Genomic DNA, 23,430 nt, shown 5'->3' on the forward strand with positions numbered 1-23,430 from the left:
GCAGATCATCTAAAAACAATCCATAAAAGTATGCTGTTGTCAGGATCGTCATCCCTATTTTACAGAAGAAGAAATGGAGTCTCCCAGAATTTGGGAAACCTGCATGGGATTATGCACATATCACATCATTAACAAAAACAAGAACAATAACAAGATAAGTCTATGCCTTTTAATTTCTAGTCATACATGGCATTATTTGCTAAGTTACTATCATTTAGATCTATAGTACAATTTAGGTGGCACATATTGCCTCTGTCTTTTCATGAAATCATGACTAGTTATATATCTATATGTTTATATCCTACTTTGTTTCAAAAAGGTTTTGAAGTGGCTTCAAAAGTACAATATAATACTGCCTTCAAAAATAAAAACAAAATAAGCTGAACATGTAACTTATTTTTTTAGTGCAGTAAATGGTTTTCACGGAGCTGATAGTGGTGGTGATGATGATGGCAGAGGTGGTGACGGAGGTGTTGGTGTTTTGGAGGCTCGAGGGGGAGCTGGAGATGCTGAGGTGGTGGTGGTGGTATTGGTGGAGGTAGAGGTGGTGGAGGTGGTCCTGGTGCTGGTGTTGCTGGTGGAGGTGGTCCTGGTGTTGGTGTTGATGGTGGAGGTGGTCCTGGTGTTGGTGGTGGTACAGGTATTGATATTAGCGATAGAGATTGTAGGGCGTGGCTATTAACAGTAAGTGAGGCAACCACAGCAAAAGGAAAAGAGGGGTAAGGAAAATTATGGTCCGGCTAGAGATAAAGTTAATAGACTGGAGGTGAAAAAGAGAAAGTAGAGTTAGAATTAAAAAGAACTAGAAAAGTTTTTGTTCTACTTTCTGTCATAACTGGGAGTGAGTAGGCTGGGTTCGCAGCAGTCTTGCCCATGGGAATAGCTATAGAAGTGATAATATTAGCTAATATTTATTGAGGGCTTACAACATTCCAGATGCTATTACAAACAACTTCAATGCAGATCTCATTTAATCCTTGTAACAACTCATGAAATAGACGTCTATTATTATTCACACTTAACAGGTGAAGAAATGGAGGCACAGAGAGGTTTAAGTAACTTGCTCAATATCATAGTGACAGGAAGTGATAGAACAAGATTCTGTCTACAGCTCAGTTTCTTTTTTTTTTTTTTTTTTGGCGATACGCAGGCCTGTCACTGTTCTGGCCTCTCCCATTGCGGAGCACAGGCTCCAGACGCGCAGGCTCAGTGGCCATGGCTCATGGGCCTAGCCGCTCCGCGGCATGTGGGATCTTCCCGGATTGGGGCACAAACCCATGTCCCCTGCATCGGCAGGTGGACTCTCAACCACTACACCACCAGGGAAGCCCTACAGCTCAGTTTCTTAACCACAGAGTTTTGGGGAACATGACAGATAGTGAGGTATGTACACATGGCTGACCAGTGTCCCAGGTGGAGGGTAAATGAGAGATTGTCCTTGCTATTACTCTTGGTTTATGAAGACTCAGCTTTAAGTATGCAAGTTAAGAGCTCAGGGAAGGGTCTACAGCCAAAATCAACTCATAAACCTCTGATCTTCAAGAGCAGGAGGAAAGAGCTCCTCATCTGTGGACCATTTCTGGAGGTCCGCTGGAGGCCACCTGCTCGTTGATTGTAAGCAGGGCTGTTGCTCTGTGTCTGGGTATAGATATCCACTGGAAGAGTGTGGTCTGGAAAAAAGTGTTAGCTGTTTTCCGTTTTTAATAACTGAGCAGCTAACTCTTTTATTTTTTTTCCAGGTTCATAATTTATTCTACAAATTGAGTATCACATGATGAGTTGACATTAGCTTCTTCAGGCATGGGAGCATAACAGATGAGGTACAGTTTAGAAACCATTTATGTTGCTTTCACAGCTGGAGTTCTTTTAGACCTTAACTTAAAGTATAAGACTATCAAAGCAATACGTTCGTATGTGTCCAGTACACAATTCATTCTCCCTGTGAGAGAGTGTAAGTGTTGAAATATTTTTTGATACCAGTGAATTGGAACTGGGCATCAGTTTCTGGACTTGCCATGATTTCAATCTTCCAAAATGCACAGACGTCGCAGCTGGTGTCCTTCAACTTATACACCTTCACCAGAAGAAGCTGCCTGTTTTGGTTTTTTTTTTGAATTTTATTTTATTTTATTTTTTTATACAGCAGGTTCTTATTAGTTATCTATTTTGTACATATTAGTGTATATATGTTAATCCCAATCACCCATTTCATTCCACCACCCCACCCCCACTTTCCCCCCTTGGTGTCCATACGTTTGTTCTCTGCATCTGTGTTTCTATTTCTGCCTTGCCAAATAGCTCTTCTGTACGATTTTTCTAGATTCCATATATGCGTTAATATATGATATATGTTTTTCTATCTCTGACTTACTTCACTCTGTATGACAGTCTCTAGGTCCATCCACGTCTCTACAAATGACCAAATTTCGTTTCTTTTTATGGCTGAGTAATATTCCATTGCATATATATACCACATCTTCTTTATCCATTCATCTGTCGATGGGCATTTAGGTTGCTTCCATGATCTGACTATTGTAAATAGTGCTACAGTGAACGTTGGAGTGCATGTATCTTTTTGAATTATGGTTTTCTCTGGGTATATGCCCAGTAGTGAGATTGCTGGGTCATATGATAATTCCATTTTTAGTTTTCTAAGGACCCTCCATACTGTTCTCCATAGTGGCTGTATCAATTTACATTCCCACTAACAGTGCAAGAGGGTTCCCTTTTCTCCACACCCTCTCCAGCATTTGTTGTTTGTAGATTTTCTGATGATGCCCATTGTAACCAGTGTAAGGTGATACTTCATTGTAGTTTTGATTTGCATTTCTCTAATAATTAGTCATGTTGAGCAGCTTTTCATGTGCTTCTTGGCCATCCACATAATAAGGACCATATACGACAAACCCACAGCCAACATCATTCTCAATGGTGAAAAACAGAAAACATTTCCTCGAAGATCAGAAACAAGACAAGGATGTCCACTCTTGCCACTATTATTCAACATAGTTTTGGGAGTCCTAGCCAGGGCAATCAGAAGAAAAAGAAATAAAAGGAATACAAATTGGAAAAGAAGAAGTAAAACTGTCACTGTTTGCAGATGACATGATACTATACACAGAGAATCCTAAAGATGCCACCAGAAAACTACTAGAGCTAATCAATGAATTTGGTAAAGTTGCAGGATACAAAATTAATGCACAGAAATCAGAAATCTCTTGCATTCCTATACACTAACAATGAAAGATCAGAAAGAAAAGCTAAGGAAACAATCCCATTTACCATTGCAACAAAAAGAATAAAATACTTAGGAATAAACCTACCTAAAGAGGTCAAAGACCCGTATGTAGAAAACTAACTATAAGACAATGATGAAAGAAATAAAGATGACACAAACAGATGGAGAGATATACCATACTCTTGGTTTGGAAGAATCAATACTGTGAAAATGACTATACTACCCAAAGCAATCTACAGATTCAATGCAACCCCTATCAAATTACCAATGCATTTTTTACAGAACTAGAACAAAAAATCTTAAAATTTGTATGGAGACACAAAAGACCCCGAATAGCCAAAGCAATCTTGAGAAAGAAAAATGGAGCTGGAGGAATCAGACTCCCGGACTTCAGACTATACTACAAAGCTACAATAATCAAGACAATATGGTACTGGCACAAAAACAGAAATACAGATCAATGGAACAGGATAGAAAGTCCAGAGATAAATCCATGCACCTATGGTCAACTAATCTATGACAAAGGAGGCAAAGATATACAATGGAGAAAAGACAGTCTCTTCAATAAGTGGTGCTGGGAAAAAGGGACAGCTACATGTAAAAGAATGAAATTAGATCACTCCCTAACACCATACACAAAAAAAAACTTAAAATAGATTAAAGACATAAAATGTAAGACCGGACACTATAAAACTCTTAGAGGAAAACATAGAAAGAACACTCTTTGACGTAAATCACAGCAAGATATTTTTGACCCATCTCCCAAAGTAATGGAAATAAAAACAAAAATAAACAAATGGGACCTCATAAAACTTAAAAACTTTTGCACAGCAAAGGAAACTATGAACAAGATGATGAACAAGATGAAAAGAAAACCCTCAGAATGGGAGAAAATATTTGCAAATGAAGAAACTGACAAAGGATTAATCTCTAAAATATATAAACAGCTCAGCTCAATATTAAAAAAACAAACAACCCAATGAAGAAGTGGGCAGAAGACCTAAATAGACATTTCTCCCAAGAGGACATATGGATGGCCATGAATGTTTTTTAAAAGAAGTTTTGATATTGTAGTGGATGCCTGTGGTCTGAGTTGTCAGTGGCTACACACATTACTGACCAGCCACCCTCAGGCCCATTTTGGGAGAGTCTGTGTGCTATTTCGTGGCTCTGCCCGTCTTTTGCTACAAACACTGCCTCTGTCCCATCTGAGCAGGCTTTGTGATGCCCTGACACACTGACTTTCACACATACTTTTATGATTATCTCCCCTTCCCCCAACTTTTATGATTATCTCCCCTTCCCCCAGGCTTGCTATAAGAACATGTACACCCAGGTCGATTTTTGTTCCTCATCTTCTGCTTTTTTTTAGTCTGTTGATTTCATTGATAAATTCTTTCACGTTTTATTTTATTTTTTTTTTACTTCTTCTCTTAGAGAAAGGGTGGAGGAAGAGCCAACTGCATTACTGTCCTCCATGCTTCTCTCGCCCTCAGGAAACATGCCTCTCCCAGCACCAGTGGAGCTGTGGGCCTGTGACACACTGAAGCTGGGTTTAGAGGAGGCTGAATGCCTGTGGCTGGAGTTTAAACAAGATCGTTAACTTAATCTTCTACCTCAGAGAGCACCATACAAAAACGATTTTGTCTCATAAAATGTCCCATAAAATGTCACTCCCACATACCATGGAGAGAGAAGGTAGATGCATTAATAATCAATTAATTTCAGAAAATTAATGTGCCTTGGCTTTTACACTAGAGCCTGAGAAAATAGGAAATATCCTTCTCTGTTAAATTTTCCATTTTTTTTCTATAGTGGAGGTAAAGTCATTGACTCTTACATTAAGAGGAGTGGGCAGATGAGGAGTGCATGGAAAATATGTTTGCACTCAGCAGACGACTGGAGTGATGAACTTTTTTTTTTTGCGGTACACGGGCCTCTCACCACTGTGGCCTCTCCCGTTGCAGAGCAGAGGCTCCGAACGCGCAGGCTCAGCGGCCATGGCTCACGGGCCCAGCCGCTCCGCGGCATGTGGGATCTTCCCGGACCGGGGCATGAACCCGTGTCTCCTGCATCAGCAGGCGGACTCTCAACCACTGCACCACCAGGGAAACCTGATGAACTTTTTTTTTTGGTCAATGTTTATGGGAATGTCAAATTTGAGGAATTTTTAGCATTAAAAAGTCTTAAGATTGTAAATTACTAATAAAGTTTTTATGTGGTAACAATGCCACTTGTAGAACTTGTACTGTAACCTCAAATCTAGGTTTTTCTGGGGAAATAGTGGTAGTGGAACACCTAAAGAACATTCCTAAAGCAAACATGAGCAGCATTTGTCAGAACCAATTATAGATTTTTACTGCTGCTTGGGAGTGTGCCGGTAGGGAGTGGGGAAACCAGTCTGCTGCTTCAAATAATGTCCAAAATGATGCCAAAGTTAACAATAACTAGCATATCTTAACATTTGCCAAAGTTTTATATGTCAATTAAAAATTTCAACACCATTGAATAAAATTGCACAACTTATAGCAGTTACTGTCACAACGAAAATTAGAAGGACACCTGTCAGAATTTAATAATCACATAATTTCTACCCTTACGAGGCTTTGATATCAGCCACGACTTTCTGACTAATAAGGAAACTGACTGGTGATTGTGCCCACTGACTTGTGATCAGATTGAAAGGCTAGAAGATGGTAATGGGTATACATAGAAGCATATTTACAGAAATGCGTCTATTTGCAGAGGGGCCTTGTTCAAGTTCACAGAAATGCTTAATTAAGAATGAGCAAAGCAATAAAGTGAATTTAAAAATGATTTTTATTGAATTCAAAAATTGTGAGCTAAAAGCACTTGAGTTAAATTAAAAAGCAATTTTACTGAGTTAATGGTGAGTATAAAGAATGAAATCAATAAAAACCCCACTTGCCATTAAGTTCAAAAACAGTAAAAAACATTTTATTAACTGTGTTGTTTTAGATTCAACCATATATGTTCCCTCAATTTGCAAAGCTTTTTTTTGCTACTGAATGTGGGCTTTAAAATTTGCTGGTATATGTAAACACACATGTGTATAATCTAAACCATGAGCAGCACTGACCTTGGGTGGGCCATTGAACTCCGCTGCTTGGTTTCATCACATATGAATCAAGGACAGTTATATGTACTTCACGTGTGTTACATTTCTGGAGATACTGTATGGGATCCCAACGAGTGAGGTGAGCCTGCACTAACAGATGGCTTCTTATGCCCTTTATAATATATAAATATAAATTTATCATACGTAAGTGAAGGTAAATTTCCCATATGGTAAATATTAGGTCAAAACATGCAGTTGCTGTTTTTGTAGGTTGAAGATGATTGAATAACAGCAATTTTATATGGTTCAATCTGATAAGCCCACTGGAATTCATTCATTCATCCATTCATTTATTCATTCCATCAGTCATTCAACAAATCAAGTGACTGCTCCGCCAGGTGCTGAGTGTACAGTAATAAATGAAGAAGATGATAAACTAGAGTGAGAGACAGCAAATAAACCAACTTTCAAATAAGCATATAACTAAAAATTGTGATAGGTGCTGTCACAGTAAAAATTCGGGGTGACAAAAGAATAATGGAGGAAACCCAGGAGGCTGGCTCACAGGCAGTGCCATTTAGGCTGCACCTAAGTGATGAGTTGGGTTGAGCCAAGAGAAGCAGGGGAAGAGCACTGCAGCAGAGAGAGGAGCAGGTGTGAAGGGCTGGAGCGGGATATAGGTGGTCACACACCTACCTGAGTCCAGAAGGTCATGGGGAGAATGCTGAGGTCTGTTTCTTGACTTCATACCTGGATGATCAGTCCTATGGGATTGATGCCCAAGTGAGATGGTCTGGCCATCTTGACTGTCTACCTCTGCCCATATGCTGCAAGGAACTGTCCACGGGGCAAGCACGACTGGCCTCCAGTAAATGATGCCCTGTGACTCTGCCAGACCCCTATGCAGAGTCTGGACTCAGAGCCTCAGCACCCAGCCTGAAAATGAGGGAGTGCTGGGCAGCTAAGTCTGATTGGCCAGTAGAAACTTTGTAGTTAACCAGAAACTTTTCCCTAACAGAGCATTGTTGGAATATATCAATAAGAGCAACATATTTTATTTACTGAGGGCTTATTATGTACCAGGCACCAAAGCATTTGCTTCATTTAAACTTTTATTACTCAGTTATAATCTAATGAGATAGGCATTATTACCACCCCATGTTACAGGTGTGGAAACCAAGCCTCAAGAAGGTTGAGTGACTTGCCATGGTCTCCCAGTTGGGAGGTGGTGGGCTAGGCTGTCTGATCACGGAGGCTCTGCCCTTAACTTCTCTGCTATGTTGACCTTCCCATCCCATTCCACGCCACCACAGCTGTTACTGAGCATGCTGCATCATTTGTGCCTTGGTTTCCTTCAGGGGATGTTGCAGTCAAGCCACGACCGTGTGAGTCAGAGGTGGGGTCTCCCACAATTAATGCAGTATTTTTTGTTGGACTCACTTAAGAAAGAGACAAATTCTCACATGAGAACTTGGACGGTGAAGGCTGCAGTTTCCAGCAGATTGGGAGAGCAAGCTTAGCTTCTGACTCTTGGTAGAGACCCCAAGAATCCAGGGATCTGTGCATATCTTCCTGAGTGATGTGCCTGAGAAGGGTCTGGGGGAGACCAAGAGCTCTGCAGGGAGCCACCCTTTGCAGCATCCATTACAGATCTCCTAGCTCCATGCTTCTCTTGGGCTCCCAGACCAGTCTCTGCAGGGCATTATGTTGGTCCACCTTGGGCCAGACCAACAGGTGGGGAGGAGGTCATTGCAACAGTGACAGTAGGCACAGGCAAGCAGGGATTCCAGGGAAAGCTGACTTTCCAACTCAATTCATCTTCTCCACTGAGAACTTCTCCTTTCCAGTGCCAACCCACAGAACTATGTTTTGGGGGCAAACACTTTTCCTTGCCTTATTACAAATGACTGAACGTATTTCATAATCCCGTAAGCAGAGTTCCCAGTCTACATTATCTCTGCTTCCTGGGGGCTGCCAAGCAAGAAAAGATGCCTGTGAAACCACTGGCGCCAGAAGTAAACTGAATGCCCTGCAACTGCTATCATCTCCCGAGTTCCTAGGCAGCTGGGGGGCCTGTTTCAGGCAGCAGAACTAAGGCACATCCTGCCGAGGCACTTTTGGATGGGGGCCCTCCTGTGTTCTCCAGGGCACATATCGATTTCAGGGCCCTGCGTGGAATCAGGGCTGGGAAGGGGAGGCCTGAAACACTGTGAAATGTGATAAAGCTGGTTTGATTCAGGGCATCCATGCTTTGTGACACCTGCCTATCTGTTACACTGAGGCTGTTACACAACTGTCTGGGAATTCATCTGCATCCTCATGTGTGCCATGGTGCCAACCGACCTCAAAGTGGGTGGGCACCTGGAGGGAGGGGTCAGACTGGCTTTTATGCCCCCTCTTTGGCTGTGCAGAACTCCCACATCCGCCAAATGACACACTGGCAGGAATGATCAGCACAAAACTAGATTGTTGGTTTCAGTGACGTGCTTAGCTTTACCCTCTCCAAAATCCAGGTCGCTGGGATATTCGTCTGTCTCTGTCACCCTCACAGAAAACTCAAGCAAATTTTGAAGGCCAGGAAAGGAAGTTCTCAAATTTCCCTGGAAACTTCTTTTGGTATTTCAAACTTATGGGGAAATAACTCAGATGTCCACTACCAGGTGAATGGATAAAGAAGCCGTAGCACCTACATGATGGAATACGGCTCAGTAATAAAGCGGAAGGATCCATTGGAATATAGACCAGTGTGGATGAATTTCAAAAGAATTGTCCTAAGTGGAAGAAGCCAGACTGCATGCTGTATAATGCTGTATAATTCCATTTATACGACGTTCTGGAAAAGGCAAAGTTTGGGGGGAAATTACTCCCATGTCAAGTAGTTTTCAATCCCAGGGGTATCTCAGGGACCTCAGTGGGGAATAAGGGTGAGGTAGCATTGGGAAGAATCTAAGCCTCCGCTTCATTTAGAGAAGCTTCACTTTTATATATTTTATACACTGAGGTTTTGTTCCTTTGAAACACTTGTTCTATACTTTAAAAAGAGTTTGAATAAGCTAAACCAGATGAAACAGCATCTAGAGTGACAAAAAGGAGATTTAAGTCTTCTCCACTCCTTGTCTAACCCAACTGGCTTGGGAACTCCTGAGGTGAGAGAATCTGATTAATTTTATGATCTCTTTCCCTTGAGAAGTGTACACACATGCAGGGACTTACAATTTGCATGTCCATTCAGGGACAGTTGTAGGCTCTCTGAAGTCCATCCTCAGAGCCCCTAAAAAACCCAGGGATCTCCAGTTCAGTATCTTTGCCTTAGAGAGTGGGGACCCTATAATTTCTTCCTTAAACACAATATCATATCATCCAGTCCAGGTGTATCAGTTATCTATTGCTATATAACAGGCCATCACAACAGGACGTCTTAAAACAATAATATTTTATCATTTCTCTCAATTTTCTGTGTTAGTTGGTCTCAATTGGGTAGTTCTTCTGTTCCATGTGGTGTTGGCTAGGGTCACTCATATGGCTGAATTCATCTGGGAGCTTATATGGGTGCTCTGCTGGGTCTGGAATGTCCAAGATGACCTCCGCCACATGTCTGGGACCTTGGTGCTGACTGTCAGCTGGAGCACCTTAGTTCTCTTCCATAAGGACTATCTCTTTCTTCATGCGGTCTCTCATCTACTGTTTAGCCCAGATGGCTGGCTTCCAAGAGAAAGACACTAGAGGCTGCCAGTTCTCTCTCTCTCTCTCTTTTTTTTTTTTTTTGCAGTACGCAGCCCTCTCACTGTTGTGGCCTCTGCCGTTGTGGATCACAGGCTCCGGATGTGCAGGCTCAGCGGCCATGGCTCACGGGCCCAGCCGCTCTGCAGCATGTGGGATCCTCCCGGACCGGGGCACGAACCCACGTCCCCTGCATCGGCAGGCAGACTCTCAACCACTGCACCACCAGGGAAGCCCTGCTTCCTGCTTTTTAAGAATCTATTTTCCAATGTGTTTCTTCTCTTGTGTCGCAATGAAGGCCATCAAAAGGTAGGTGCACCCCTGTTCCTCAAAGTTTATCTTTTTGCCCTCCAGCCTCATTATTCTGCCAGTTTCCCAATGACACACCCTTATCACCTGTAAACTTGACTGTTTATTTTAGACTTCATTATATTTTTCATTTTTCTCTTCCCAGAAACACATGTCTCCTTTCTCTAGACAAACCGGAAGCTCCCTAAGGCAAGGAGCCACACTCCTATTTCAGGAAGCTAGCACAGTTCTAAATGGGAATGACCCTGTGACCTTGTTACAAGGGCAGCAGTTGTGCACAGGCACTGACCTTCAGGATGTCCCTTCTCCCCCACAAATGATAAGGTGAATAGTCTTTGGCTTCTGGGGATACCTGAGGTGGATGAGCTATCTGGCTGCCTGCCCAGCTGACCTGTGCTTTTATTGTCTGTATCTATCTGATGTGTTTCTTGTGATTTCATTAGAAAGCATCTCCCGTTGATTGGGGCAGGGTACAATGAAAACAGAGTCCCACTGCAAACATTCCTGGGAAGCACTGATTCCACCCTCAGCCTTCACTGTAGAGTCAACAGCATTATCTCAGTGTTTTACTTTAGCTGGAAAGCCACTTTCTTGCTTCCTGACATTTCTGCTCCTTGCCTAGAATACTTCCTCCTCTGTCATTCCTTTATCCCAACTTGGCCCATTCTTCAAAGCCCAAGTAGTCTTACCATCCACCCAAACCATAGGTTCTCAAATCCATGGTGTCACAGAGCTTGAGAGCTAGAAAACTTTTTTGAGCCTCTAGCCCAGCAGTTTCAAACCTTCCAAGTATTGGGGTACAAGGAGGGACCTCAGCTGCATATGCATGGGCGATGTGTGGGTCCTATAAGCCAAGCTTGGTTCTTGCCGCTTCCATTTCAACTTGAAGACTCTCTTATACCTGTTTTAATTTTGAGCTTCCATGTAAAATATTACATGATAATAAAAAAAGATTTCATGCTTAAAACAATAATTGAAAACCATAGATCTAATCTAACTTCTTTGTTTTATGAATAAGAATATCTAGTCTAGAGACCTGGAGTGAGCTGCCCACCTTTAGGTAAGCAGCTAATGGTAGGAGACTCAGGTCTCCCCATTTTGGCTGATTACTGCCTACTATTCCTAGATCATTCTGTACAAGAATGGGATCTATCCAGGCCTAAGAATGAAGCTAAAAGTCTTGATACTGCTTTGCCTTGTCTTAAGAAATCTTTTATTTGACTGGGATTCTGCCTCTGCCTTGCTGGAATTTTCTGTGCTACAGAAGAACGATTATTGCAGGATTATCTTGTGCTGCGGCACTGTCTCTAGAGCCTCCTGGGAGCTTGTTTTGCTAGCTCAGCTGTTTCTCAGCCTGCCCTGCCTGAATGATGTCAGCTGTGATGTTGTTTCACTCAAGAATCCCCCCTCCCACTGCTCACTGCCTTGGAGTCTCTTTTGGTCCAACTAGCGATGTCTTCATCTTTCCCCCCTTTTTCCTGTTCCCTCCACTTTTGATATCCTTGAGGCTGATGGTGTTTGTCAGGTATGTCTCTAACTCTGGGGAAAGAGCTGGTGGAGCCATCTGCGGGGTTTGGAGAGCATCCCTGCTTATAATTATTTTTCCTACAGTCATCCTTGATGAGGCAAAGGCCCACTGTTGCATGAATCCCAGTTGTTACCAAGGCTTTCCCATCATAGAGTGTGTCCTGTGGGGCAACAGTAGCACGATGGGTCTTAGAGAAACAATAGCTGTTGATTTCCTCACCGACAATTGGATGAAGAAATTGGTTCCCAGGATGTTGCTTGGTTTGGCCCCTAACATTATTTAGCTGCAGAGTTCCCCACGGTGGGAGTAGGATTTTCGTCACTTCTCTTCAACCCAAATGTGAATGAGCTGTCAGAAACTGGGAGAGAAAGGAGAATGGGCACTTTCTTCACAAGAGCACGAAGTCCTTGCCCCAGAATGATGGGCAGAGATGAAATCATCAGAAACCCTCTAAAGCCTTGGTAATTTGTGTGATTATTGTGAAGGACAGTGAGACTTATTGAAAGGGCTAAATTACATTAAATCCAGCTCAACATTTGGAAGAGAGCTTGATGTTAACAGAGCATAGACAGGGTGTTGAAAATCCAGGTTTTAATCCAAGCTTGGCCATTAATTGCTGGATGACTTTGGGTGGAATCCTTTCTCTCTTCGTATTTAAATTTTCTCACTCACAGAATGTGGAGTTTTGAATAAGTGATCTATAAAACCCTTCCACATCTCCTAGTCTATCATTTGGAATATGTGTCAAGTATCAGCCCTGGGCAGGCAGTGTTCTGGGCCTTGCAGGGGAAGCCATGGAACATCCCTGAGCCAGTCTACACTATCAGTCTTTTGGTAAAGACCTGCCACTGCGTTCAGTTCAAGCAGAGACAGTTATGCATCCGGCTAATGAATCACTGCCCAAATGAACTGGCTTTTTTGAATAGAATGTTAGTAATTAGAACGTTCGTTGTTTAAATGTAAATGCTTGCTTATAAAGAGCTAAAAACGATGCTTATCCTAAGTAAGTTGAGTAACTGCAGTTGTTCTTTGGAGTTGTTCAGCTCCTGCTTTTTTTCATGGACTGTTATTGTAACTATTGATGATTTATGTCTCCTCCAAAAAGAATGTGAGGTAGCTTAAAGCAGAAAACACATAAAAACCACGACAATTAAATTTTTTTAAAGAAAAAAAAAGACAACAGAAAAACTATAAGCGGGGAGATAGGTTTTCCAAATACACAGGGTGAGTTGTTTCTGCACCTGATCCCCAGGTTAACTGCACTTCTTTGCTCTCAAAGCACAGAGGTAGCCAGGAGGAAGATGATGCCCAAACTTCCATGAGCGAGGCCAGACTTACTAGATGCATTGTTCCCTGAGAAGCCAGATTCCTTCCCTGAAGGACAAGCGGGAAGATAGATCTGCAGAAAAATTCTTAGGATACAATGTTCTTAGTGTACATTTCTCAGTGGTCTCCAAATTATTTGATTGTGTACCTCTATCAGAAAACTATTTGGGACATGTACCCTCCAACTAGGTGCATATTTATTTGTATATAAATTTTATATGTGAACTACTGTGTTAAGATGCTGTGTACATCATGAAACATACACAAAGAAATAAAAATGAGATAAAAATAAATAAGTTCTAACGTTCTTTTCTCACGTTCAGATGGTGTGGCTTTATTTGGATGAAATGTTTGTAAGGAGAACAATAGTTATTTAAATGTTAATAAATGAATGAATGCTTATAAAATGCTTAAACAGAATGTCTTCTAAATATGTAAAGCAGTTCACTTGCGATAGCATTGACCCTTAAGTTGTGCAGCAAATGAGTTTTTTAAAAATAAACTTCTTTTCGGGGGGAGGGGACAACTTTAGATTTATAGCAAAGTCGCAAACATGGTACAAAGAGTTCCCTTGTAGCCTTCACCCAGCTTCCCCTAACATTAACATCTAGCAAACATTTTTTTATAGGTTGTTATCAACTGAGCACCCCCTGGGATGTCTGACCCAAGCCCTTTTTGGGGACCATTATCTTGTTTTGGGCAGAGCCTGAAAGGTGAGGCCCCAGCTCTCTTGTTCACAGCTAGACCATCAGAACCTAAAAAAAGGTCCAACACAGAAAAGGCACTTAATGAATACTCACTAAATGACTAAGTTATGGACTGAGAAAACAAAATTTTCTGTATGTGTCTTAGAAAGTAGAGAGGGGCCATAAATATTTTTTCCTGTTACATGTTCAAATGAAAAAACGGCTTTATTTGTCACAGAAAAGGAGATTAATGAGAGTTTTGTCATTTATGTACGGGATTACATGTTAGCTGATACCATAGTTCCAACTTACTCCAGTGATGGTTTGGATTTCTGTATAAATGTGTGTCCTGAGTAGGTGTCTGCTTGACCCACCTCTTATCCTGGCCTAGGTATCCAAGTGATAGCATGTGTTTTTTCTGTTAGAGCTTGGCTTACACAGGGATGACTTTCCTAGTCCGCGCATGGGTCTCTTCCTCTTCTGAACTTGCCACAGAACTTTCCACCTGTACTGACTCTCCCATAATCGCATTGTCTTCTATCTCCCCTCCAGGATCTTTATGGTTTAGTGGGTGAGGCTGTGCTAAATTAATTAGTTTCATATATGTGATCCTTGCGTCACCAACTATGTAATGAATGAGCTCCTTGCGTATAGGCCAGTGTCTTCTCATCTTCAATGTCTAGCAGGTTTTACAGTATAGCAATATCGAATTAAGATGCTGGAGTTCTCAGCTATCATGCAGCTGTCATCCAGAAGGGTCGCCACTGTGAGTTATCATTACCTGGTCATTCCACAACTTTCAACAGATATGCATTAAACACCTACTGTCTTCAAGGCACTGTTTACTGCCCGTCAGTGTGTATACATGTGGAGTTTGTGTGTGTGTGTGTGTGCATGTGTGTTAGATGGGGTGGTCAGGGAGGACCTTTCTGATAAGTCAACATGTGAGCAGAGACCTGAATGAAGCGAGAGAATGAGCCTTGAGGATGTAGAGCAGTCAAGGCAGAAGGAACAGCCAGTGCAAATGCCCTGGGGTAACAAAGCTAATGCTGAGCCATTAACACCTTCCTTTAATTTCCACATTTAGAAGGTTTGATTTCCACATTCAGTCCACTCCCCTGGGACCTGAGAGAACCCTTCATCTCTGCACTTCAGTGCCCTCACTAGCCCACTAGGTGAGTCAGTTGGACCAGATTTCCAAGCTAACCTATTTGTAAGTTTATGGGAAAACTATTATGTGATGGAGTAAACGTATTTTCTCTCCTCTAGCTGAGATGAGCCCTCTCCTCTCACATACTTCATTCCATTTTCAGATGTTGGTCTTACCCATTGAGTCTTCATACAGTTATTCCAGGGAGGCTTGTGAGGCCCACCTCCATGGGAAGGAGTAGTGACCAAAGGGGAGGTCATTCACTAGGGCAAGAGGCAATCCTTAGAAATAAAATAGGGCCTGAGTAGGGAAGAGGATGGCTCAGCCTGCCGAGTTCTGGATATTGTGTGGTCTGGAGGGAGGTCCTTTAAAGTGAGTTTGTTATCTTACATGATAAAAAGGACTCTGCAGATGTGATTAAATTAATGATCTGAAGACTGAGCAATTATCCTGGATTATCCCAGTGAGCCCAATATAATCAAAAGGGTTCTTTTAAGAAAAAGAAGGAGGCAGGAGAGTCAGAGCCTCAGAAAGAGATATGACAGTGGAAACAGAGACTAGTATGCTGTCTCTGAAATGACAGAGATTTGAAGACGCTGTGCTTTCTATGAAAATGGAGAAAGGGGCCACAAACCAAGGAATGCATGTGGCCTCTAGAAGTTAGAAAAGACAAGGAAACAGATTCTCCGGTATAGCTTCCAAAAGGAACACAGCCCTGCTAACACCTTGATTTTAAGACTTCTAAACTCAGAACTGAAAGATAATAAATTTTTGTTGTTTTAAGCCACCATGTTTGTGGTAATTTATTATAGCAGCCATAGGAAATAGCATCAGCTGTGGAAAATGCATGACTGTTTTCCTTTTCCTGTGATCTAAGGCAGGACATCTGTGTGAAGACATCATCTCAAGGATGCCTGCCAGCCATGGCCAGTCCCATCACGATCATGTCTTAGGAAATGTGGGCCAGCTCAGAGTTTGTGTAGGGCAGGTTACTGCTGTGGGAAACAAGCTCCCCAAATGTGCTGGGGGCATGGGGGAGAAGGTCCTCTTGTTTGCCTACTAACTGCTAAATTATCATCTCATGACCTAAGTGTAAATAAATCAAAACTACATGTTCCATTTTAATCCAAATGAACGGACTGTTCCAAATTAACAGAAATCATGCCTGAGGATAGAGTGATCCAGAATGGGGGCTTTGGGCTATGTGGTGTTAGCTCAACTTCTGGAGGGGCTGGAGACTAAAGTCAGCCCTTGGTTGGTCACAGTCAGCCATATCTACGTGACCAAACCCCAATAAAAACACTGGACGCCACAGCCCAGGTGAGCTTCCCTGGTTGGCGATACTCAATATATATTGTCACACATCATAGTCAGAAGCTATGACCGTCCATGGCTCCACTGGGAGATGATAACTGGAAATTCTTCATGTGGGGCTCTCCTGGGCTCTGCCCTATGTGCTCTTCCCTTTGCTGATTTTCATCTGTATCCTTCTGTTGTAATAAACCATAATTGTGAGTATAACATCTTTCAGTGAGTTCTGTGAGTCCTTCTGGTGAATTACTGAAAACAAGGGTAGGCTTGGAGACCCCAGAACTTGCACTTGGGTCAAAAGTGAAGGTGATCTTGGGGGCACCCTAACTTGCAGGTGTCTTCTGCTCTTTGAAACCTACTTGTTCTGAATGCCATTGCTCACGCTGTGCTCTCAGACAGGGCTAAGTTGATGGCTGATCAATTACCTCCTGTCCTAGGCCAGCTACTAACATTTCACAAAGGCTGTGGTGACTTCAACCCAAAGGAGACCTTGAGGGTAGGCCTATTTGGCTATATTTGGCCATAAAAAAAGCAGCACACTGAGGCTTTATATGAAGACAGGCAGACAGGTGCAAATCTCTCCCAAAGCAGGCTAAGCACAAGCACCCTGCCTATAGGACAAAACATTGTCCAAGTTCTTCCTTGTTTTGTTTGGTTAACTTTTAAAACACATTTGCACATTGAATAAAGCAAATTGGCCAGCTCAGATACTTGTAGACGATGTTAAACACGTCCTGACAGTAAAAATGTTATCAACTCTCATCCTAGAGGACTCACTGGGTGCCGGCCATGCACAGTGTCCTCACTTCATCCGTGCAACAATCCTGCTAGTGTGTGTTGCTCAGCCTTCTTTCATAGAAGGGAGATAGAGACAGAGGGAGCTTTAGAAACTTACTCAAAGGCTGACTCCAGAGCTGACGCCTATAACCACTCTGCTTTCACCTTCCTTACATCGTGCTACCTTCTCTATCGTGTTTCAGTTGGAGAGATTACCGTTAACAAGAGCAGAGAGAGGCACCCAGCTGTTAATAAAGCATTCAGTCTGTGTTAAAATATATGAAACAATACCTATGGATTGATTGATTGACAAGAGGAAGCACAGTCCCTGCCCTCAAGAGGAGGAAGGTCAAGGTAACGTGGGGGCAGTAGGAAAGGAACTGGTCTTTTGAGAACTTGGTGCAAGGTTCTTGACATAGAGGATTTTGTTTAATCCTTGTAATCCTAGGAAGGATTATTAACTCTATTTTACAGATGAATTACCGTTAACTTTAGGTTACAAACCTCTGCTCTAACTAAAGGCGAGCTACAGGCTGAATTGTGTCCCCCCCACCACCCAAATTCCTATGCTGAGACCTAACCCTCAGTATCTCAGAACGTGACCGAATTTGGATATTCAGTATTAAAGAGGTAATTAAATTTAAATGAGGTTATTACAATGGGCCTTAATCCAATACAACTTGTGTCCTTATAAGAAGACATTCAGACACAGATAAAGAAGGAAGACCATGTGAAGACACAGGGAGAAGACAGACATCCACAAATCAAGGAGAGAGAAGAAACCAACCCCGCTGATAACTTGATCTTGGACTTCCAGACTTCAGAACTGTAAGAAAATAAATTTCTGTTGTTTAAGCCCCCCAGTCTTTGGTACTTTGTTCTGGCAGCCTTAGCAGACAAATACATGGTACAGTGGAGACTCATCACCAGGTAGGACTAATTCCAAAGCCCTAGCCGGCCCTTTCTCTGTACCATGGAAAAGATCAGCCAGTGATGTGGGAGACAGCCCGGCAGTAGCCAAATGAGCTACGCGCACGGTGACTAAATGTGATGCGATGGATTGGTGGGCAGGGTTGAGGCTCAGGAAAGGCCTCCTGAATGAGGTGAGCATTCAGCTGGGTAGGGAAATTTGGGAAAGATGCAGATGGGCAGAGGGGGAGGAGGAGGGCATTCCAGGCCACAGGGCTGCTGATTTTGCTGGATCCCAGAGCCTCCATCCCTGCTGTCTGGATGGACGTTTGGCCAGCCAAGCACACATGTGGACACAGTGCCGAGGAATGTTGGCCCCGACTGAGCATGAGGAGATGGTCTGTAAATCAGGAGTCTCTTTTATGGACAACTTCTTCCCCTGAAGCCCCAGAAGGTGACCAAGAATAAAGAAGCCGTCAGCTTCTCATATTTATTAAGAGGCAGAGAGTGTGAGAAGGAGGGACCAGGAAGCACTAGCAGAAAAAGGATAGTTAACCCTAGAACAGTTAATCCAGTCTTCTGGGCCTTAGAAAAACAAGACTGACAAGAAACCAGTCATGGGGTTGAATACAGAGCATGGGAATGAGCGAGGGGAGGGGTCCCAAATCTGACACACAATGTATCAAATATAATAAGTCCTGTGAGACCAATCAAATCCCCTGTCACCCCAACCCCACACTATGCCAAATAGTAAAAGTAGATGTTTTGCAAACTGGTAACAACTCAGGAGTCTTTTCTTGTGATTGGCAAGAGAAGGGGGCAGACTGCTGAGAGGGGTGGAGAGAGAAGTCTTTTGGGAAGGGTCCAAATATTAGTGCACCAGAAACCTTGCCCTGGGCTCCTCCAACAATAGGAAAAGAGGGATTCAATTTAGCTTGGGCAAGGAGAGAAGATCTATTGTAACAGGGAAGAAATTCAAACGCGATAGGAGAACAAAGCAACATTTCAAATTGCTGTGATTTATCCAGCCCCATCGCCCGACCCATTTCTTTCAAATACCAAGCTGACAGGGCCAATTGCAATACCTCATGGGAGAGCGGGGGTGGAAGGTCCCCTGCTTTGCCTCTGGAAATTCAGTCCATGCACACTTCATCCCGAGTCTTTGGCTTTCCTTTCCATGGCAGGGGGGACACCCCCATCCCTGCAGCTTCCAGCATATTCTTGGTGGGAGTAATCACCAGGGGTGGCACTCTCCAAAGTGGCCATGGCACCGTCTTTGCCTAAAGGCAGTGCCAACAAAGCAGCCCCCATCCATCCCACCTGGTGGCGTTGCAGGGAGATGCAGGCGCATGCACAACTGCCCAAGGCCCAGCCAGCAGGAGAAAGTCCAGGGCTCTGGAAGGGTCTAATAGGAGTCAAGCGGTTTAGGTCTAAGCTTTAGGCAATTCACTGATCCTCTTTGCTTTGTTGTCCTGACTTCTATGGATTTCTATGCTCTCATTTTTGGTATGACATGCAAATAATTGTCTGTATTTAATATATACAACTTGATGAGTTTGGAGCTAAGTATACATTCTTGAAATCATTATCACAATCTATGACATAAACATATCCTTCACCTCTAAAAGTTTCCTCCCACCTTCTTTATTATTATTACTATTATCATTATTATCTCACAATAAGAACACTTGACATAAGATCTACCCTCTTTGCAAATTTTTAAGCGTAAAATACAGTATAATTATTATTAACTATAGGCCCTATGCAGATCATCGCTAGGACTTATTTATCTTGCATAACTGAAACTTTTTACCCTCTGACTAATACCTCCCTGTTTCCTCCTCTCCCCAGCCCCTAGCAATCATTATTCTACTCTCTGCTTTTTATGAGTTTACTATTTTAAATTCCTCATATAAGTGGTATCATGTAGTATTTGTCATTCCATATATGGCTTATTTCACTTACCATAATGTCTTCCAAGTCTATCCATGTTCTTGCAAATGGTAAGATTTCCTTTCTTAAAGCTGAATAATATTCCATTGTATGTACATACCACCCTTTCTTTATTCATTCAGCTGTTGGTGGATATCTAGTTTGCTTCCATGTCTTGGCTATTGTAAATGGTGCTGCAATGAACATAAGAGTGCATATATATCTTTGAGATGCTGATTTCAATTGCTCTGAATATATACCCAGAAGTGGGATTGCTGGATCATATGGTAGTTCTATTTTTAATTTTTTTGAGGAAATTTCACACTTTTTTTTTTATAGTGGTTGCACCAATTTACATTCCCACCAACAATATACCAGGTTTCTCTTTTCTTCATATCTTTGCCAACACTTCTTTTTTAAACATCTTTATTGGAGTATAATTGTTTTAAAATGGTGTGTTAGTTTCAGCTTTATAACAAAGTGAATCAGCTGTACATATACATATATCCCCATTATTTCCTCCCTGTTGCATCTCCTTCCCACCCTCCCTATCATCCCCCACCCAGGGTGGACACAAAGCACTGAGCTGATCTCCCTGTCCTATGCGGCTACTTCCCACTAGCTACCTATTTTATATTTGGTAGTGTATATATGTGCATGCCACTCTCTCACTTCACCCCAGCTTACACTTCTGCCTCCCCTTGTCCTCAAGTCCATTCTCTACAGCTGCGTCTTTATTCCTGTCCTGTCCCCAGGTTCTTCAGAACCATTTTTTTTTTTTAGATAACATATATACGTTGTTAGCATGTGGTACTTGTTTTTCTCTTTCTGTCTTATTTCACTCTGTATGACAGTCTCTAGATCCATCCACCTCACTACAAATAACTCAATTTTATTTCTTTTTATGGCGGAGTAATATTCCATTGTATATATGTGCCACATCTTCTTTATCCATTCATCTGTCGATGGACACTTAGGTTGCTCCCATGTCCTGGCTATTGTAAATAGAGCTGCAATGAACATTGTGGTACATGACTCTTTTTGAATTATGGTTTTCTTAGGGTATATGCCCAGTAGTGGGATTGCTGGGTCGTATGGTAGTTCTATTTTTAGTTTTGTAAGGAACCCCCATACTGTTCTCCATAGTGGCTGTATCAATTTACATTCCCACAAACAGTGCAAGAGGGTTCCCTTTCCTCCACATCCTTTCCAGCATTTACTGTTTATACATTTACTGATGATGGCTATTCTTACTGGTGTGAGGTGATACCTCATTGTAGTTTTGATTTGCATTTCTCTAATGATTAGTGATGTTGAACATTCTTTCATGTGTTTCTTGTCAATATGTATATCTTCTTTGGAGAAATGTCTATTTAGATCTTCTGCCCATTTGTGGATTGTGTTGTTTGTTTTTTTGATATGCAGCTGCATGAGCTGCTTGTAAATTTTGGAGATTAATCCTTTGTCAGTTGCTTAATTTGCAAAATTTTCTCCCGTTCTGACAGTTGTCTTTTCGTCTCGTTTATGTTTTCCTTTGTTGTGCGAAAGCTTTTATGTTTCATTAGGTCTCATTTGTTTATTTTTATTTCCATTTCTCTAGGAGGTGGGTCAAAAAGGATCTTGCTGTGATTTATGTCATAGAGTGTTCTGTCTATATTTTCCTCTAAGAGTTTGATAGTGTCTCATCTTACTTAAGTCTTTAATCCATTTTGAGTTTATTTTTGTGTATGGTGTTGGAGTGTGTTCTAATTTCATTCTTTTACATGTAGCTGTCCAGTTTTCCCAGAACCAATTATTGAAGAGGCTGTCTTTTCTCCATTGTATATTCTTGCCACCTTTACCAAAAATAAGGTGACCATAGGTGCGTGGGTTTATCTCTGGGCTTTCTATCCTGTTCCATTGATCTATATTTCTGTTTTTCTGCGAGTACCACACTGTCTTGATGACTGTAGCTTTATAGTATAGTCTGAGTCTGGAAGTCTGATTCCTCCTGCTCCATTTTTCTTTCTCAAGACTGCTTTGGCTATTTGGGGTCTTTTATGTTTCCATACAAATTGTGAATATTTTTGTTCTAGCTCTGTGAAAAATGCCATTGGTAGTTTGATAGGGATTGCATTGAATCAGTAGATTGCTTTGGGCAGTATAGTCATTTTCACAATGTTGATTCTTCTAGTCCAAGAACATGGTACATCTCTCCATCTATTTGTATCACCTTTAATTTCTTTCATCAGTGTCTTATAGGTTTTTTGTCTCCTTAGGTAGGTTTATTGCTATGTATTTTATTCCTTTTGTTTCAATGGTAAATGGGAGTGTTTTCTTAATTTCTCTTTCAGATTTTTCATCATTAGTGTCTAGGAATGCAAGAGATATCTTTGCATTAATTTTGTATCCTGCTACTTTACCAAATTCTTTGATTAGCTCTAGTAGTTTTCTGGTAGCATGTTTAGGATTCTCTATGTATAGTATCATGTCATTTGCAAACAGTGACAGTTTTACTTCTTCTTTTCAGATTTGGATTCCTTTTATTTCTTTTTCATCTCTGATTGCCGTGGCTAAAACTTCCAAGACTATGTTGAATAATAGTGGTGAGAGTGGACAACCTTGTCTTGCTCCTGATCTTAGAGGAAATGGTTTCAGTTTTTCACCATTGAGAATGATGTTGGCTCTGGGTTTGTCATATATTGCCTTCATTATATTGATGTAAGTTCGCTCTTTGCCTGCTTTCTGGAGGGTTTTTATCATAAATGGGTGTTTAATTTTGTCAAAAGCTTTTTCTGCATCTATTGGGATGATCATATGGTTTTTCTCCTTCAGTTTGTTAAAATAGTTTATCACATTGATTGATGTGCATATATTGAAGAATCCTTGCATTCCTGGGATAAACCCCACTTCATCATGGTGTATGATCCTTTTAATGTGCTGTTGGATTCTGTTTGCTAGTATTTTGTTGAGGATTTTTGCATCTATGTTCATCAGTGATATTGGCCTGCAGTTTTCTTTCTTTGTGACATCTTTGTCTGGTTTTGGTATCAGGGTTACAATGGCCTCATAGAATTAGTTGAGAGTGTACCTCCGTCTGCTATATTTTGGAAGAGTTTGAGAATGCTAGGTGTTAGCTCTGCTCTAAATGTTTGATAGAATTCACCTGTGAAGACATCTGGTACTGGGCTTTTTTTCTTGGAAGATTTTAAATCACAGTCTTAATTTCATTGCTTGTGATTGGTCTGTTTATATTTTCTATTTCTTCCTGGTTCAGTCTCAGAAGGTTGTGCTTTTCTAAGAATTTGTCCATTTCTTCCAGGTTGTCCATTTTATTGGCATATAGTTGCTTGTAGTAACCTCTCATGATCCTTTGTATTTCTTCAGTGTCAGTTGTTACTTCTCCTTTTTCGTTTCCAATTCTATTGATTTGAGCCTTCTCCCTTTTTTTCTTGATAAGTCTGGCCAATGCTTTATCAATTTTGT

The 23,430-nt window shown here is 41.7% G+C and overlaps 1 pseudogene; it reads right to left on the minus strand.

Moving 5' to 3' along the window:
• Positions 1-1,722: 1,722 nt before the first annotated feature.
• Positions 1,723-2,061, minus strand: LOC117203912 (ATP synthase membrane subunit K, mitochondrial-like; annotated as a pseudogene).
• Positions 2,062-23,430: the final 21,369 nt, after the last annotated feature.

This window comes from Orcinus orca, chromosome 7 (assembly GCF_937001465.1).
Source record: "Orcinus orca chromosome 7, mOrcOrc1.1, whole genome shotgun sequence".
NCBI lineage: Eukaryota > Metazoa > Chordata > Mammalia > Artiodactyla > Delphinidae > Orcinus > Orcinus orca.